This window comes from Stegostoma tigrinum, chromosome 9 (genome assembly GCF_030684315.1).
Source record: "Stegostoma tigrinum isolate sSteTig4 chromosome 9, sSteTig4.hap1, whole genome shotgun sequence".
NCBI lineage: Eukaryota > Metazoa > Chordata > Chondrichthyes > Orectolobiformes > Stegostomatidae > Stegostoma > Stegostoma tigrinum.
Genome location: NC_081362.1, coordinates 97,573,274 through 97,584,623, shown reverse-complemented (window position 1 = coordinate 97,584,623; position 11,350 = coordinate 97,573,274).

The window sequence follows — 11,350 nt, the reverse complement described above, 5'->3', positions numbered from 1 at the left end:
TAAGCAGTACAAGCTATCAACTGATTACTGCCATCTTCGACATGTACGGGAATGTTCACGAGATTCATTCAAGGTCATGCAGCTTTCAAGTAGCATCAATATTTTTAGCCATTCAGCCCATCCTATCCACAACTCCACCAATCTTCATATCCTCTGCAAATGCATTGATTAGACCAATTACGTTTTCTTCCAAATCATCTACGTAGACCATGAACAGCAGAGGTGCCAGCACTGATCTCTGGGACACCACTAGTCACAACCCTCCATTCTGAAAAGAATCCTTGCACCACTATCTCCGTCTTCTATGGCTAAGTCAGTTCTGTATCCATCTTGCCAGCTCACCCTAATACCATGTGACTTCATGTTTTGTACCCACTGCCATGACGGACATTGTCAAAGGCTTCAGTGAAGTCCATGTAGACAGCATCAACCACTTTCCCTCATCAATCATCTTCATCACCACCTCAAAAAACTCAAGCAAGTTAGTGAGGCATAACCTTGTCCCCACGACACCATGATGTCTATTGCTAATAGGTCCATTTGCTTTTAAATGCATATAGATCTTGTCCCTGAGAATCTTTTCCAATAATTTCCCTACCACTAATGTGAGGTTCACAGGCCTGTAACTTCCTGAATTATCCCTGCTACCTTTCTTAAACAATGGGACAACATTAGCTATTCTCCAGTCCTTTGGAACCTCAGTTGTGGCCAAAGAAGATACAAAGATGTCTGTCAGTGCTCCAGCAATTTTTTCTCTTGCCTCCCTCATTGAAACATAGAAAATAAGAGCAGGAGGAGGCTATTCGGCCCTTCAAGCCTTCCTCACCATTCTTCATGATCATGGCTGATCATCCAACTCAATAGCCTAATCCTGCATTCTCTCCATAACCCTCAATCCCATTTGCCCTTAGTGCTATATCTAGTCGCCTCTTGAATATACTCAATGTTCAATATTCTGGAATTGATCCCATCAGAACCTGGTGACTTATCCACGTTTATACTTTTTTAAGACATTCAGCATTCTTTGTTTCCAATAGCAACTTGGTTTAGAAATTTGACACTCATTTCCCGGAGACCATCCTCCACCAATTCCTTCTCTTTGATGAATGCCAACACAAAGTATTCTTTCAGGGCCTCACCTACACCTTCCGGCTCCAGACACAAATTCCTTCCTTTGTCCTTGCTTGGGCCAACCCTTTCCCTGGATACCCTCTTGGTTTTTATGTAGGTATAAAAAGCCTTGGGATTAGCTTTAATCCTGTTTACTAACAACTTTTCATGACCCCTTTTAGCCCTTCTAATTCCAAATTTAAGTTCTCGCCTAATTTCTTTATATACTTCAAAGGCTTAATTGGTTCCCATCCTCCTAGACCTTAAGTATACATCCTTTCTCTGTTTGACCAAAGTCATAACATCCCTGGACATCCAAGGTTCACGTAACTTGCCGGACCTATCATTTATTCTCGCAGGAATGTGCCACTCCTAAACTCTTATTAACTGTTGTATGAATTACTCCCACATGCCCGATGTGGATTTACCCTCAAACAGCCACCTCCAATAAACTTTCTCTAGTTCCTGCCTGATATTGTTGCAGTTCACCTTACCCAAATTCAACACCTTGACCCAAGAACTGCTGCTATCCCTATGCAGTATCTTAAAACCCACTATTATCATCACCACTCCTGAAATGCTTCCCCACTGAAAGTTCACGCACCTGGCCAGGCTCATTTCCCAAAACCCCTTCCCTGATTGGACTGTTTACATATTTTGTCAAGACTCCCTCCTGAATGGTCCTTACAAATTCTGCCCCATCCATTCACCGAGCACAAATTGAATCCCAGTCAATGCAGGGGAAGTTAAAATCCTCTCTCCCTATTTATTCCCGAACCCTCACCCCATCCCCCTCTCTGATGAAGGGTCTAGGCCCGAAACGTCAGCTTTTGTGCTCCTGAGATGCTGCTTGGCCTGCTGTGTTCATCCAGCCTCACATTTTATTATCTTGGATTCTCCAGCATCTGCAGTTCCCATTATCTCACCACAACAACCTTGCTGTTTTCACATCTTTCCAAAATCAGTCCATGTATTCTGCCCTGTATCCCTCATTGGCTGTTGGGAGGCCTGTAGTATACCCTCAGCATTTCCTATCCTGAATTTTACCCATATTGCCTCATTGCCCGAGTCCTCTGATGTATCCTCCCTTATCACAGCTGTGAGATACTCCTTTACCAGTAATGCAACACCCCCAGCACTTTTACATCCCTTTCTATCACACCTGAAACATCTAAATCCTGGAGCATTCAGCTGCCAGTCCTGTCTGTCTTTCAGCCAAGTCTCTGTAATCACAATAATGTGATAGTTCCAAGTACTAACCAAAGCTGTAAATCCATTTCCAATCTCATTTGCAGCTACAGAAACACTTATCTATTCCCCTTATGGTTGAATCTCCCATAACTATAGCATATCTATGCCTATTTCTCTCTCCCTTTGCAGCAGAACCAATCATGGTGTCATGAATTTAATTGCTCCTGTTATCCCCTGAGAGGCCATTCCCCCAACAGTATCCAGAACGGATTCTCCAGCATCTGCAGCTCCCATTATCACTCTCCAGAACGATGTATCTGTTTTGCAAGAGATTCCTGCACTACCTGTTTCGCCCTCCTGCTCTGCCTGATGGTCACCCACTCCATTCGTGCCTGTGAAGCCTGAGTCGGCGGTGTGACTATCTCTCTGTATGTGCTTTTCATGATACTCTCCGCCTTGCGAATGCTCCACAGTGTCCCGAGATGCCATTCCGACTCCGAAACTTGGGCTTCCAGCAGCTGTAGCTGGAGATATTTGTTGCACACATGCAGGTCCCGGGTCCTGGAAATGTGCCTGGCTTTCCGCATCCAGCAATAGGAGCAGTCTACGATTTGGAGCTCCCTAAACCATGTCTTACCCTTTTAACTTAGTTAATACTTTAAAAACTCAATTGAAGCTGCCGTATCCTTCTGCTCCGATAACAGTTTCTCATAATTTACCTGTTACTCACCAGCAACAGTTTCCAGAAACTGTTTAGGGTCACGCTCCCTTACCTGCTGGAACTTTCACTGCCGATCTTCCTTTCACAATGTTCTGTCTCCTCTGAACCTCCCCCACACAACCCCCACCCACCTCCCTTTTATTTAGGTTAGTGGAGGAAGGTGGGATGGAAACGCTACAGTAGTATAATGTGTGGGGCTGTCCATTCCTTGACACCAAATTCTTCCACAATGCCCTTCACACCCCTGCTGACTTCAAAGTCCACTCTGAGAATTTCTTTTCATTTCAAAAATATATTCTATTCATAAAAATTCTCCTTATGATATAAACACACATTGTCACAAAAGCAATTTGGTTCGGTACAGTTGCATATCAAGTAAACAAACATTAGAGTTTGACTCTATCTAAAAAACCAAAAGTCTCTCTTACACATACAATCCTAATATTAACATGTATCTGACACATTGAGAGGGTCCTATAACTGAATGGACACCTATTTACCTTCAGCAGGAAGTCCTCAGGCACAGTTTTCTCCCCCACTGTGCCTTGTCAATGACTGCCCCAAAGTTTAGTACGTCCCTCTGGCTCGGTAGTTAGCAATGCAGCCTCACAGCACCAGAGACCTGGGTTCAATTCCAGCCTCAGGCGACTGTCTGTGTGGAGTTTGCACATTCTCCCGGTGCCTGCGTGGGTTTCCTTTGGGTGCTCCGGTTTCCTCTCACAGTCCAAAGATGTGCAGGCTAGGTGGATCTGCCAGGCTAAATTGCCCATAGTGTTCAGGGATTCGTACATTAGGTGGGTTATAGAAGGGTGGGTTTGGTTGGATTCTCTGAGGGTCAGTGTGGGCCGAAGGGCCTGTTTCCACACTGTAGGGATTCTATGAGAATGTAGCCCTGCACCTTAGAAAGTGCCAGCCTTTGACACTTGGTTGGGGTTAACCCCTTGTTCTGGAAGTCCAATATGTTTCAGACAGAGCAAAGAGCATCTTTCACCACACTGATGGCGCTCCAGGCACAGGTGATATTTATTGTGGAGTATGTCCTGGCAATCAGGCTCTAAAGCATAGAGTCCTGCATAATGGAGCTGCTTGGGATGAACCTCGACACAAGGCACTGCATCTTTCTCCAGATGTCCTTTGCAAAGGCACCTTCCAGAAGGAGGTGTGTAACAGTCTCGACTATCCTCCCAACCCCTCCCCCATGCTGCAGCCACTTCAATGGCAGTGGTGTGGGCTGGGTGGGCGTACATACAGGATCTCACAGGTAGTGCCATTTTCACCACCAACCAAGCAATGTCTTAGTGCTTGTTAAAATGTTCCGGCAATGAACATTCTGCCAAATGACTTTGACAGTCTGCACAGGGTAAGACGCGATGGGATCCACCCACTCCTTTTCCCTTTGGGTCTCGAGGATGCTATGTGCTGACCAGCAGAGTGGACTGGAGGCCTGGAGCAGACTGGGGATGGTTGTTGGACCAGGGTCTTGAGCAGGCAGTCAGGCCAAGTGCAGAAGCCCCTGCACTCAGCTACTGTAATGTAATGTTTATCCGTAATTTGTTTATCTGACTGTAATGGCCATCCTTTTAAGGAAGTCTTATTTCTGTAAAGTAATGCAACTACGTTTCTCTTTATTCCTCATTTTCTATCCCAGATTTGTACTCAGGCACTTGGACCTAGGATGGCAATGTAAGAGGTGACATTTGTAAAACTTTTCACTGTATTCCTGTACGTCTGTATCGAGTACACGTGACAATAAATGATATTCTTCTCTATTCTCTAAGACTCAAATTGGACAACAGCTGAAACTGTCCAGTTGGATTTGGTACTGTGGCACTGAACAGCTCTCATGCTGACTGGCTGGAGTTGGTATTAAAAGACTGGTAGAATTGATATGGTCAACCTAGACGGTGCAGAAGTTGACCAGCTAGAATTGATATTGCAAATACCAACAGTCCTCAGAATAACTTATTGCAGGATGTGTTGCAACATGGTACATCGGTGAAACTGACAAGCTGGATTTCGGGTTGTAACATTAGCCGGGTACTGGACTGACCCTGATGGATTTGGAATTGTAATACCAGACATCACTGACCAGCTGTTGTAGGCATTATATCACTGCACATTGCTGAGACAAACTGGCTAGGCTTGGAATTGTAACATTGAATACTGCTCAAACTGAGCTGTTGGAATTGGCATCGCAAAAACAGACAGTAACTGACTCTACCGCACTGGCTCACATTGACACTTGTAACAATGGCCAGTGTTGATTCTGACTGGATAGATTTGGCACCATTCCACTGGACATTACTGAAACTGGCCGTTTTGAATTGGAATGGTAACACTGGACATAGCTGACACTGGCTGGCTGGTTTTGGTATTATATCAGTAAAAAAAGAACAGCCAGCTTCAATTGCCTTTATAACACTGGGTAGAGCTGAAACTGACCAGTTGGGTTTGGCTTTGTAATAGAGACAATATTTAAATAATTGGATGAAATTGATTTTATAAAACTGTATGATGCGCATTTAACTGGCTGCATTGTAACATTGCTGAAACTAGGCAGTACGAATTGGTGTTGTAACACTGGGCAGTTGAAATTGCCAATCTGTTTTGACATTGTATCCATGACCAATGTTGAAGCTTGGCCTTTCCAATTCCCATTTTAACGCCAGACAAAACTGTAGCTAACTGACTGGAACTGGCACTATGACATTGGACAATGTTGAAACTAACCAGCTACAATTGCAAATGTGAGGCTGGACTGCACTGAAAGTAATTTTAGGAATTAGCAATGTTTCACTTGGCTGCACTCAATCGGAGTGAATTGATTGTGACTGTGAGACTCGAGAGTGATGCAAATGACCAGGTGGGTTTGACATTAGGGCGATGCTGAAACTGACTGACCTGGAACTGGCACCACACCAGCCCACAGCACTGACGCTGAGCAGCAATGTTTACTGTAATTCTGAATAAGGCTTAAACGAGCTGACATGAATGCTGTTGTAAAACTGGGCAATTGTAGAAATGATCAGCAGGAATTGGTGTTGTGACACTGAGCATTTAGATTTGTGTAACAATGGCGTTGGTTCCGGGGTGATGGGATCCTATGGGCCTGAGCAGAGCTGTGCCACGTTGTCATTGGAGGTGACTGGAGGAGACTGACGGTCTCTGTTTCTGAGTTACTGCTGTGGATTCGGTTAGGGCCTAGGAGAGAGAACTGGATAATGCTTGGAAAACCAGCTTAGAGACAGTCTCAGCTTTGTGTCTTGCGTAGCTTGTAACTGCTTGGAAATGGAGAGATGAAGTAGACCTAAAGGCAATGGAGGCAGCATTCCACATCAACCAGGAATGAAACAGTTTGCAATTTGGAGCTAGTAATCAGTATAAGGTAAATGTGGGAAGGTGAAAAACAACAGTAAGATTTGTTTAAGTGGAAACTTAAGGAGAATGTGCGGTAATCCTTGCTAAAAAGCAAGAAATCTTGTTGTAACAAAGTGTGGGGCTGGATGAACACAGCGGGCCAAGCAGCATCTTAGGAGCACAAAAGCTGACATTTCGGGCCAAGGCCCTTCATCAGAGAGGGGGAGAGGTTTCTGAAATAAATAGGGAGAGAGGGGGAGGCGGATCAAAGATGGATAGAGGAGAAGGTAGGTGGAGAGGGGACAGACAAGTTAAAGGGGCGGGGATGGAGCCTGCAGAGGTGAGTGTAGGTGGGGTGGTAGGGAGCGGATAGGTCAGTCCAGGGAGGATGGACAGGTCAAGGGGGCGGGATGAGATTAGTAGATAGGAAATGGAGGTGCAGCTTGAGGTGGGAGGGGATAGGCGAGTGGAAGAACAGGTTAGGGAGATGGGGACGAGCTGGGCTGGTTTTGGGATGCAGAGGGGGAAGGGGAGATTTTGAAGCTTGTGAAATCCACATTGATACCATTGAGCTGCAGGGTTCCCAGGCGGAATATGAGTTGCTGTTCCTGCAACCTTTGGGTGGCATCATTGTGGCACTGCAGGAGGCCCAGGAAGGACATGTCATCTGCGGAATAGGAGGGGGAGTTAAAATGGTTCGCGACTGGGAGGTGCAGTTGTTTACTGCGAACCGAGCGGAGGTGTTCTGCAGAGCAGTCCCCAAGCCTCTGCTTGGTTTCCTCAATGTAGAGGAAGCCACACCAGGTACAATGGATACAGTATACCACATTGGCAGATATGCAGGTGAACATCTGCTTGATGTGGAAAGTCATCTTGGAGCCTGGGATGGGAGTGAGGGAGGAGGTGTGGGGGCAAGTGTAGTACTTCCTGCGGTTGCAGGGGAAGGTGCCAGGTGTGGTGGGGTTGGAGGGGAGTGTGGAGCAGACAAGGGAGTCATGGAGAGAGTGGTCCCTCCGGAAGGCAGACAAGGGTGGAGATGGAAAAATGTCTGGTGGTGGGGTCGGATTGTAGATGGCGGAAGTGTCAGAGGATGATGCGTTGTATGCGGAAGTTGGTGGGATGGTATGAGAGGACAAGGGGGTTCTCTTTTGGTGGTTATTGCGGGGATGGGTGTGAGGGATGAGTTGTGGGAACTGCGGGAGACATGGTTGAGGGCGTTCTCGCCCACTGTGGGGGGAAAGTTGCGGCCCTTGCAGAACGAGGACATCTGGGATGTATGGGAGTGGAATGCCTCATCCTGGGAGCAGGTGCGGTGGAGGTGAAGGAATTGGGAATAGGGGATAGAATTTTTGCAGGAAGGTGGGTGGGAGGAGGTGTATTCTAGATTGCTGTGGGAGTTGGTGGGTTTGAAATGGATATTGGTTTCTAGGTGGTTGCCTGAGATGGAGACTGAGAGGTCCAGGAAGGTGAGGGATGTGATGGAGATGGCCCAGGTGAACTTGAGGTTGAGGTGGAAGGTGTTGGTGAAGTGAATGAACTGTCGAACTCCTCTTGGGAGTACGAGGCGGCACCGATACAGTCATCAATGTAATGGAGGAAGAGGTGGGGTTTAGGGCCAGTGTAGATACGGAAGAGGGACTGTTCAACGAACCCACAAAGAGGCAGGCATAGCTTGGGCCCATGCAGGTACCCATGGCCACCCACTTTGTCTGTAGGAAGTGGGAGGAATTGAAAGAGAAGTTGTTGAGGGTGAGGATGAGTTCAGCTAGGCGGATGAAGGTGCTAGTGGAGGGGGATTGGTTGGGCCTGCGGGACAGGAAGAAATGAAGGGCCTTTAGGCCATCTGCATGGGGAATGCAGGTGTATAGGGACTGGACGTCCATGGTAAAAATGAGGTGTTGGGGACTGGGGAATTGGAAGTTCTGGGGGAGGTGGAGGGCGTGTGTGGTGTGACAGACATAGGTAGGGAGTTCCTGGACCAAGGGGGAGAAAACTGAATCCAAATAGGTGGAGATGAGTTTGGTGGGGCAGGAGCAGGCAGAGACAATGGGTCAACCAGGGCAGGTGGGTTTCTTGGTGGGGCAGGAGTATCTTGTTGTAGTTGTGGCTCTGGACTTAATCAATGTGTTTGCAGTTTGAAACCACAGCAGTGGGCTTTTGGAATCAAGGGTGTTTTCTGTCACTTCTCAGGAAGCACAGGGCTGGAGCTGTGGAATCTGGAGTGTCACAAAGTCAGTTGAGAAATTGAAGGATCGCTTTGATAGAACAGGACTCACACGAGATTTTGTACCTGAAGACCCACTCAAACAGAAATCAGTGCAAATTCTGAAGTGTGATGATCAACCTTTTGTTTGGCTCAGAGAGGATGTGAATGAAGCTGAACAATTCCATTTCGTAAGGGAACTCATAGAATGCTTACAGTGCAGATGCAGGCCATTCACTCCTTCGAAAGGCATTCCACCCAAACCCGCGCTCCCCCCCCCCCATCCTATTGCTGTACCTCTGCATTTCCCATGGCTAATCACCTAACCTACACATACCTGGACACTAGTGACAATTGCTCATGGTTAATCCATCTAACATGCACATTTTTGGACTGTGGGAGCAAAACCACACAGATATGAGGAAAACGTGTAAACTTCACACAGGCAGTCACCCGAGGGTGGAATTGAACGCAGGTCCCTGGTGCTGAGAGACAGCTGGGCTAATCACTGAGCCATTGTGCTGTCCCCAGTGCTCATCATAAACCTCAGGTGAGTCTATCCAAGGTGTATCCCCATTCAAATTTTCCATGCACATTTCCCAGCGACAGTTGTCAATCTCAACAGGAGTGGAAAACATCTTAGTCTCTTTTCTTTCCCTCCATCTTCACAAACTCAGGACCTCACCAAAATTCAGACCAAGATCAGCTCACTTTAACAAATAAAACATGCACAAAAAGAAATCAGTGGATGGGGTGTGTCGTAGGGAGTCAAACTACTGTGGCAGGGAGAGGAATTAATCAAATTAATCAACAGATTGACCTTACAACATTAAGTTAATAGTGGCAACTTGGTTTAATCATTTTAGGTATACACTCATGTATGTTTTTGTTTAAGAATGTAAAGTCTGGTCATTCAGTTTGTTAATTAGTCAGTGTTCATATTTCTTTTTTATAGATGAATGTTTCTGAGCAGATTCATACAAGAACATTAAATATAGGGGAGTAACATCAATGTGCAAATAACTTTGGCAGAGATAGGGATGACTGAAACAACAAATAGCAAGGTATCAGGTAGATTCAGCATTGAAGGGAATGTAAGAAAATCGAATTTAGATTTAAAGTACATAGGTGTGAATGCATGGAGTGAGGTGAACAAAACTGTCACCATTGCCAACTGCCTTCTGGAAACATAATATTGTAATGAAAGATGGGACTGGATGTTTGAACGTTGCTGGGTCTCAGATGTTCAGGAAATATAGGAAAGAGCGATAAGGCAGGTGCGTATGGTATTGATTAAGGAGAACATTGCACTGCTGCAGAAGAGGGTGTTTCAGAGGGGCACTGTTGAGTTGGGTGGAGCTAAGGAACAAAATGGTACAAATATATGACTTGGTGTAGTGAAAACTAGTGAAAAGGATATGGAAAAACAAATTTACAAGGAGATTACAGAAAGGAACACGTATTCCAATGGAGCACTTTATCAGACTGGAATAGCACTTTTGTAAAGGGTAGAGAGAGCTTAGAGCTCCCAAATGTTTTTCAGGAGAATTTTCAAACGTGGTATGTGACCAAGCCAATAAAAGGAGACATTGCTAGACATGTTTCTTGAAAATGAGGTAGGCCACGTCAGTTGTCAGTTGGAGAATATTTAGGGAACAGTGATTTTGTATCATAAGTTTGGGGTAACCATGGAAATGGACTTGAAGAATCCAGAGAAGGGCTAATTAACCAGGAGAAGGTCACTTCATTAGTTATTGTCTCCTCTGATCATCTCACCTCTGTCTGCCCAGTTGGCCTTTCCCTGGATATGCTCTGCTTGACCCATTCCCATTTGTCACTGTCATTAACCTACCCTACCTCCATAATCCACTCCACGAGATCCTATTCACTGCCTCTGTCCCACTGCAGCATTGTTTAACTGTAAGAAGGTGCCCATTCATAAGATTATTATTCTGTATCAGAGGGTTGAGAGTTCTTGGAAATCCCTTCCTCGAAAGGCAGTGGGTACAGAATCTTTAAATTTTTGAAAAGAGGGAGATACATCATTGCAAAGGGAATGAGTAGGTACGGGGAATATGCAGGAACCGTGTGTTGAGGTTGAAATCAGAGCAGCATGTTCTTATCAAATCGTGGACTAGGCTCAAAGGGCCAACTGGTGTTTTCTTGTTCCTTGTTTGTAGGATCCCAACCATCCCACTGGATCCCATCCATCACCTCCCTCCCACTGGATCCTATCCAGTGCTCATTTCCCACCAGATCTTATCCAGTGCCTATTTCTCACTGGATGCTGTCCAGTGTCCCTGTCCCACCAGATCCTATCAAGCACCTCCTTCCCACTGGATAGTATCTAGTGCTTCCTTCCCATTGGATATTATCCGGCACTCCTTCTCACTGAATACTATCCAGCATTCCTGCCCCACCTGATCCTATCAAGCACTTCCTTCCTGCTTGATACTAACCAGTTCCTTCTTCCCACCAGAACCTATCCAGCACATCTTTTCCACTGGATCCTATCCAGGACCCACTTTTCACTGTATCCAATCCAGCACATCCTCCCCACCTTTTTCTCACCAGATCCTATCCAGTGCCTGCTTTTCATTTGATCCTATCCAGCACTCACTTCCCACAGGTTCTACTCAGCACCTCCTTCTCACTGAATACTATCCTGCGTCCCTATCTCACCTGATCCTATCAAATGCCTCCTTCCCACTGGATCCTATCCAGTGTCCCCTTTCCCACTCAATCATATCCAGCACCTCATAACCACT